Below are 8,615 nucleotides of genomic sequence, written 5' to 3'. Positions count from 1 at the left end.
TTCCATTTTTCCCACCTTGGGTTTTTGGTTTTCCTAGAGAGGTTTTAATGAGGCAACCTCGTGCATGATACAAACCCATATGGTTATAGCATCCAAGGGGGAGTGTTATAAATCATGAGTGGATTGCTATTAACCAAGAAAAAGAAAGAAGGCCCATTAGGCCACGACCAGGCCCAGCCGCGGCCGCGTCCGGAGGAGAGAGAGTCGGCCACTCTTTGGCCGACTATAGATTAGGATGATTTCCTTTTCTCTTCATGTTTATCTTTAAGTAGTTTTCCTATTTCCTTTATGTTTAGGATTTGTACTCTTTCCATTTATCTCTTCCTTGTAACCCCTATATAAAGCGAACATATTATTCAGAAATAATATACACGATTTCCCCATTCTTTTACAACAAACACTTGGTGGGATTATGAAAAGTCGAGCCAGCATAAGTACACTTGGACCATCAGTTCATTAGAACTCGGGCTAGCATCAATCAGACTGACTTGGACAGTCCAGTCCATCAAAACTCGAGCTCATGTCCAGATCAGTACACGAACAGTTCACGGAAAGGGCCAGCGTGCTGATATGTGTACTGACATGGTGCATACGTTGTCCAAAATAAGTACACGAAAAGTCCATGGGAAGGACGAGCATGCTGATATGTGTGGTCACCGTGCTGATATATGTACTGATCGGCAGTCCACGGACAATCTATGGTTGTCCAAAATCAGCCAAGGCAAAAACCAGAATGCTGATATGTGTACTGATGGACAGCCACGGACGTTCTGTGTGTGCTGACGGACAGCCACGAACGTCCTGTGTGTGCTGACGGACACACACGGACGTCCTGTGAGTGCTGATGGACACACACAGACGTCCTGTGTGTACTGAACAGACAGCCCACGTGGGCCAAAATCACCCGAACAGTCCACGGGAAGGGCCAGCGTGCTGAGTCCAAGGACCAGCGTGCTGATATGTGTACTGATAGACAGCCACAGACGTTCTGAGTGTGCTGACGGACACACACGGACACACACTGACAGCCACGGACGTCCTGTGTGTGCTGGCGGAAACCCACTGACGTCCTATGTGTACTGAATAGACAGCCCACGTGGGCCAAAATCACATGAATTGTCCACAGGAAGGGTCAGCGTGCTGAGTCCAAGGGCCAACGTGCTGATATGTGTACTGATGGACAGCCACGGACGTCCTGTGTGTGCTGACGGATCGATGGTAGATGTTTTGGGTCGATCGACGTCAGTTCCGTACTGGCGATCGATTTCATCCTCAATCTCCGTATCTTCTTCTAGTTCTAAGTCTATTGCCTTTTCCTCAGCCTTTTCAGCGGTGGTTTTCCGGTTCTCTTGAGATGGATTTGGGTCAAGATCGTTAAGAAGAATAGGATGAGAGTTGCTTTTCCCGGTCTTGTCGGCGTCGTCAGTGATATACCTTGGCTTTGACCCATTTTTATCCACGGTATATAAGTATTTTATTATATATATATATATATCTATGTTTTCTACTCTTCTAGGTATGTTTTCATGTTCAGGTGCATTTCGGAGTAAAGCTATGACTTTGGAGCATTTTGGAGCTTAATGAACATTTCACCCGAGCTGACCACGTAGAGGTCGACGCGAGGAAGAACAATCGATCGATGCGAATCAGTGCTGACGATCGATATCAGGAGATGCCTCGACAGATGAAGATTAATATCGATCGATGTCGAGACACCAGACACGCGACATTTTGGATTCAGCAGACTTAAAAGCCAAGGCGAAGCCAAATTACCAAAATGCCCTGACGAGTTTTTAACCTAGTAGAATATATACTGCCTAAGTGTTTTTGACGGCAAGAGAGCTTTTTCTAGACCTAGTTTGTTACAATTTTCATTGGGAAGAGAAGATCACTTGTGATTGGAACTCCTTGTTTTCATTTCTTTTCATCTATACTATGAGTTCCTATTCCTTTATTGTTATGAATTGCTTTGCTATCTCTGAGTAGTTCAATTATTAGATCCAGGGTTCAGATAGGTTTGAGGGATTAGCCCCAAACTATAGATCTGCCTTGTTGTGATATTCATGATAGATTTGTATTCATTGCTTGTTTTAGCCTTGCTAACTAGAACTTGATCATAGGTTTGCATACTCAAGCAACCTTGTTATCCCATCCTGACATCTATCTATCATATTAGGACTTCTAGAGAGGGCTAACCGCCAATTTTAGTATCTTAATAGGGCATATCATACTCGCGCATAGGCCTGGTTAGAACCCATCGATCCATGTCCTCAACTGACAATCGATCGGCGTTGGCAAAGGTGTATCGGTCGACCTCTTAATAGACCATCGATCGACACTCTCTCGTCGTCGACATACTAACCATTGAGACACGAGATCTAGTCTTTTAACCAGTGGTACATGCGACAGCTGATCACTGAGTTAAGCGAATGAGCTCTAATATATCATGCATGCAACAGTTAGGTATCTATCGGTATTATAATCTCCAACACCTGAATAGTGGCCCTGCATCTAATATCATTTAAAACCAAGTTACATTTATTATTTACTCGCTTGTTACTATTGCTATTTCATTTAAACATTTACAACCCTTATAATTAATAAACACTAGATTTAATTGTTCCCTAGCTCCTTGTGGATTCGATCCCTAAGTACTACATCTGAACCTCTTTTGATGAGAGTAACACTCCTTAGGGTAATTTGAGTGGTACCAAATTTGGCGCCATTGCCAGGGAGCTTTGATCGCCATTAGATTTAGTTTTACTGATTCTTATTCTTTTCTCTACCCCCTTTCTAATAATCTTTTTCTTGTCTTTTCAGGTGCATGCCGAGCGGTACAAGAAGCAACAAGGAGAAAGACTTGCTGTTCTCAGACGTTCCTGCTCATTTGGAACGCACCATCCGTAGAGGTCAACGTTCCACATTGCTCGACGCAACAACTTCGTCGTCGATCGATACGCACAACCAACCGTCAACCAACACCAGACCGTCATCGTCGATCGATCCCGATCGTACGACAACGATCGATACTACACCGCGTACGTCGATCGATACAGTGTCGTCAAAAATGGTAAACATTATTTTTCTAACTCAGGACGAGAATGGAAACCTGTATGACCAGGCCGGTCATCTGCGTAATGCAACAGGTCAGAAAATAGATGCTCAGGGGACTGTAATCCTTGATGCTGATGCTACAGGAGCTGCTCAACCTGTAGATGAGGATGCTCGATCGAAACCACTGGCCGACTACAATCGCCCAGTTGAGTACTATTCCAACAAATCAGCTATTCGACTTCTGGAGATCCAGAAGCAGAATTTCGAGCTGAAGCCTCAATACTACACTCTCGTGTCGAAGATACCATACTCTGGGTTACCGCACGAGCATCCTATGGACCATCTGGAACGGTTCGAGGATCTAATCGCTACTAGTCGGATGGAAGGAGTCCCCAAAGATTACCTGCTGTGCAAGCTCTTCAGATACACGCTGAATAGAGAAGCGATGCACTAGCTTAGGCAGCAACCCACATGATCTTTAACATCCTCGACAGACATCAAGAATGCTTTCTTACGAAACTTCTTCGATGAGGCGCGCGCTGAGGAACTTCGAAACAAAATTTCCACATTCTCGCAGAATGGGAGAGTCCTTCAAAGATGCGTGGATTAGATTTAGGTTCTTCCAGCGAGACTGTCCACACCACGGATTTAACGAAGTGCAGCTGCTAAGCACTTTCTTCCGAGGTCTTGCCTTACAGTATCAAATGGCTCTTGATACGGCGAGTGAAGGAAACTTCACTACTCGGAATCTGTTGGAAGCTCTGAGACTTATCGAAAACCTTGCTAACAGCAGCAGCACCAAAAACACTGACTTTGAACGGAAGAAGTCTGTACCCTCTATCGGGAAGGAACAGATGGACGAAGTAAGAGCTAAGTTAGATGTGGTGCACGAGCTTCTTAGGAAGCAAGTCTGTTCAGCTGAAGGAGAAGTAGCAGATACGGAAGGAGAAGAAAATGTGAACTACATCGGAGGTACCGGAATCCGGAAATTTGGAAACCAGGGCGGAAACAAAAACTTCTTTGGAAATGGTCAAAGAAGTAACCAAAGTTCACAATTTAAAAAACCCTTCAACAACAGCAAAAGCTACTAGACCTCTTACTACAAAAATCCACCACCCCAGACTCAAGAAACCAAGATCGAAGAAATGCTTGATCGAGTACTGTTGGGACAACAACAAACCCCTTCTTTTAGACCCAAGACTCGCTTCGGCGGGTCAATCCGGGCGGAGGACATTGTCAGGTGGGGAGTTTGGCTGGGGCGGCACATCTGTTAAAACATAACGCAGGTGTCCTAAGATGTGGAACAAAAGGGTAAAAGCTCGTTTGATTCCGATTTTCAGTACGAATACGAACCGTGAAAGCGTGGCTTATCGATCCTTTAGACCTTCGGAATTTGATGCTAGAGGTGTCAGAAGGGTAAAAGCTCGTTTGATTCTGGCTTGTGGCAGCCAAGCGTTCATAGCGACGTTGCTTTTTGATCCTTCGATGTCGGCTCTTCCTATCATTGTGAAGCAGAATTCACCAAGTGTTGGATTGTTCACCCACCAATAGGGAATGTGAGATGGGTTTAGACCGTCGTGAGACAGGTTAGTTTTACCCTACTGATGCCCGCGTCGCAATAGTAATTCAACCCAGTACGAGAGGAACCATTGATTCGCACAATTGGTCATCGCGCTTGGTTGAAAACCAGTGGCGCGAAGCTACCGTGCACTGGATTATGACTGAACGCCTCTCAGTCAGAATCTGGGCTAGAAGCGACGCATGCTCCCGCCGCCCGATTGCCAAACCTCAGTAGGACCTTCGGCTCCCAAAGGCACGTGTCGTTGGCTAAGTTCGTTCGGCGGAAGCGCCGTTTGGACCGCCTTGAATTATAATTACCACCGAGCGGCAGGTAGAATCCTTTGTAGACGACTTAAATACGCGACGGGGTATTGTAAGTGGCATAGTGGCCTTGCTGCCACGATCCACTGAGATTCAGCCTTTTGTCACTAAGATTCAACCCTCCCCCTTTCCAATCACACGTTCCACCCCAAAACGTTAAAAACAAAAAACCCAAAAAAATTCAATTATATGTTATAAATCATGGAGTGGATTGCCATTAACCAAGACAAGAGGAGAAAGCCCGTCGGCCACATCAAGTCCAACCGCGGCCGCAAGGAGAAAAGAGAGTTGGCCAAAGCCTTAGCCGATCTAGGATATAGATAGTTTCCTTTTCCTATGTTTTAGTAGTTTTCCTATTTCCTGTTGGATTAGGATTTGTATTCTTTCCTTTTATCTCTATCTTGTAATCCTTATATAAGGAACCCCTTTGTTCATTAATAAAACACAAAAATATTCAGTCTCTAAACCTTCTAATTACAACACGTTATCAGCACGATAGACTCCAAAACCTTGAGACAATACCTAACTTAAAATCCGTCACACATAAACCCTAAATCCGGCGCAACTTAAAATCGACCGATCTCGGTCGCTACGTAGTGACTGAGCGGGACAGACGCTCTGTCGCTGCATAATGACCTTTTTCGAGCTCTTGTCTGATGTCTGTTTTTTCCTCCGCAAAGCTTTTAGTAAGAAAGAATCTATCTCGAAAAAGTATTTATCGGAGAAAAAGTTCTCATCTTCTTCCTCGGACGTTTTGAATGTTAACTTCGTCGTAACCAACAGTTAGCCTCCCAACTCGTTAGGAGTCGAGACTCTAGCGCGCGGTTTGACGATTTTGGCAAAGTTAGGCGTATTGGATGAAGTTTATACTTTAAACGCCGCGGAAGAAAAATCATAGAGAAAGTATGTGTATTAAAGATATAAATTCCGAACCCATATTTCTATTAGTAGTGAGCTCTTGTCATACATTTTCTTCACACCTTCCCTTCTTCAAACCTTCAAAAACCACTCTAGCTCCAAAACTTTTGCTTTCAACATGTCTTCCTCCCAAGGTGACAAGAGAGATTACGACGTCGAGATGGGCGAGGCCACCTCTCCGGCTCCGATTCCGACTTCTCCAGCTGAAGCGCCAGCTTTTGTTGCTGGTCATCTCTCCTTCCGAAAGAGACTAGTTCGTCGCTAAGACGAGAAGAAACTGGTTCAAGCTGGCACCGAGTTCCTGTCTTCTTCTGCGCGGGCCGTTGCCCCGGGTCACGGGACCGAAGTCGTGGTTCCGCAAGACGTAAGAACTCTTGCAGGCTCGGGCATTCCAGATGCTCAAGCTTTACCCGCTGGATCGTCCACGACTCCGATCCTTGTCGAGGACAAGGAGAGGGCTGCTGACTCTATGCCTCCTCCTCCGGCCAGGAAAGAAATCGTTCTAACGTTACGCGCTCCTAGTGCTGTTCCTAATGCTCAGCCTAAGGGCCGGAAGAGGAAGCTTACCAAGAGCGGTGACGGGGAATCTTCACAGCAAGGGGTATCGAGCGTAGCGTCGGGACTTCATGGAAAGGTTTGACGCTCACTTGATTTCTTGATAGTTTCATATACATTCTCTCTCGGACTTAGTATTAAGTTTTTTTATCGTTCGCAGTTCATGTCATTGATCGATGGGATGATCAGCGAGTGCGGTTCTGAGACCAGTCGTCTTGCCGGAGAGTTGGTGGAGCTGCAGGGTAGATGGTCTGCAACCGAGGCCATGCTGACGGCTGTCAGGGATTCTCATTCCGCGAAAGTGTCGAAGCTCGAGGTCGCGATAGGGGAGCTCGAGAGGGACCTCGGGAAGACGGCGAGTTCATTGCTCAAAGAGAGGGTGAGAGCCCCGTCGTGCCCAGACCCTGTCGCACCACGAGGCGCTGTCTACGAGTCGGGTTGTTTGGGAATCCAGCCCCATTCGGGAGGTAACTTCCGTCCAAGGCTAAATATGGGCGAGAGACCGATAGCGAACAAGTACCGCGAGGTAAAGATGAAAAGGACTTTGAAAAGAGAGTTACAGAGTGCTTGAAATTGTCGGGAGGGAAGCGGATGGGAGCCAACGATTCATCCCGGTCGGATGCGGAACGGAGCAATCCAGTCCACCGATTGATTCGGGCCGTGGACCGACGCAGATTAAGGTGGTGACATAAGCCCAGGCTTTTGTTACGCCCGCAGAGACGTTGCTGCCTTAATCGTGGTCTGCAGCGCGCCTCATGGCGTGCCTTGGCATCTGCGTGCTCAGGGCGTCGGCTTGTGCTCGTGGCGTACCTTGGCATCTGCGTGCTCAGGGCGTCGACATGTGTGCGAGTCAACGGGTGAGTAAACCCGTAAGGCGCAAGGAAGCTGATTGGCTGGATCCCTCACGGGTGCACAGCCGACCGACCTTGATCTTCTGAGAAGGGTTCGAGTGTGAGCATGCCTGTCGGGACCCAAAAGATGGTGAACAATGCCTGAGCGGGGCGAAGCCATAGGAAACTCTGGTGGAGGCCCGCAGCGATACTAACGTGCAAATCGTTCGTCTGACTTGGGTATAGGGGCGAAAGAATAATCGAACCATCTAGTAGCTGGTTCCCTCCGAAGTTTCCCTCAGGATAGCTGAAGCTCGAAAACGAGTTCTATCGGTTAAAGCCAATGATTAGAGGCATCGGGGATGCAATGTCCTCGACCTATTCTCAAACTTTAAATAGGTAGGACGGGGTGGCTGCTTTGTTGAGCCATCCCACGGAATCGAGAGCTCCAAGTGGGCCATTTTTGGTAAGCAGAACTGGCGATGCGGGATGAACCGGAAGCCGGGTTACGGTGCCCAACTTTGCACTAACCTAGAACCCACAAAGGGTGTTGGTCGATTAAGACAGCAGGACGGTGGTCATGGATGTGACACCCCCGATCGAAGATAACCGGAAATGACACGGTCGATGTTCCTCGATGGTCGATCCGAAGTTCTCAGAATACCTCCAATCACTTTAGACCAACAACCAAAGAACACCAACGCTCCTATCGAATATCACTCTAGGCTTTTCAACCCGAAAAAGAAATATCCGATAGTTAGTTCGTCCGGACAAGGACTAATATCATATGGAACCTATACTTTAAAAACAATCTTCATATATATCACTTAAAAGCATCTTACAAAATTTGTTATAATTTAATCTCGAGGTTTTCGATCTACAAATCTTATACATAAGATATATCAAAATGACTTTGCAAGGATAATAAAACTACCGCTGGCTAATGATGTTCCTTCCCATCCTAGAGTAAGGTCTCCCGTCTACTGGTTACCTGCATCACAAATGAGTCATGAGTAACTAGTTTACTCAGTGAGCCTAGTCCCGCACCCCAACATATATTAATAATATCTCAAAGAATCAACTTCATTTGTATGCAGTGGAAATATATTCCATATCTGGATATTTATATATAAGGAATATCCTTCCATCATTGTGAATCTAATCATATACCTCACTTCCTATTCCCGTCTCTCATATCATTCATATAATCATATTTATATTTATATATATATATATACCAGACCCGAGAAACCACAAAGGCTAAACGAGTCTAGCGAGTTAGCATCACCATCATCGCCATCAGATATTCAAAGATCAAACATCTAACGCTGCATGCAGTTACACGGCCTCCAGGGTGCGACCCCATCATTGTGTCTT

The 8,615-nt window shown here is 46.1% G+C and overlaps 1 pseudogene; it reads left to right on the top strand.

The window, feature by feature from the left end:
- The first annotated feature begins 6,535 nt into the window (after positions 1-6,535).
- Positions 6,536-8,615, top strand: part of LOC125596368 — a 5,848-nt pseudogene continuing 3,768 nt past the window's right edge.

This window comes from Brassica napus, unplaced genomic scaffold (genome assembly GCF_020379485.1).
Source record: "Brassica napus cultivar Da-Ae unplaced genomic scaffold, Da-Ae ScsIHWf_1200;HRSCAF=1717, whole genome shotgun sequence".
In the NCBI taxonomy this organism is placed as follows: Eukaryota; Viridiplantae; Streptophyta; class Magnoliopsida; order Brassicales; family Brassicaceae; genus Brassica; species Brassica napus.
Note: the sequence above shows the minus strand (reverse complement) of the source record. Positions and strands in the feature narration are given on the sequence as shown.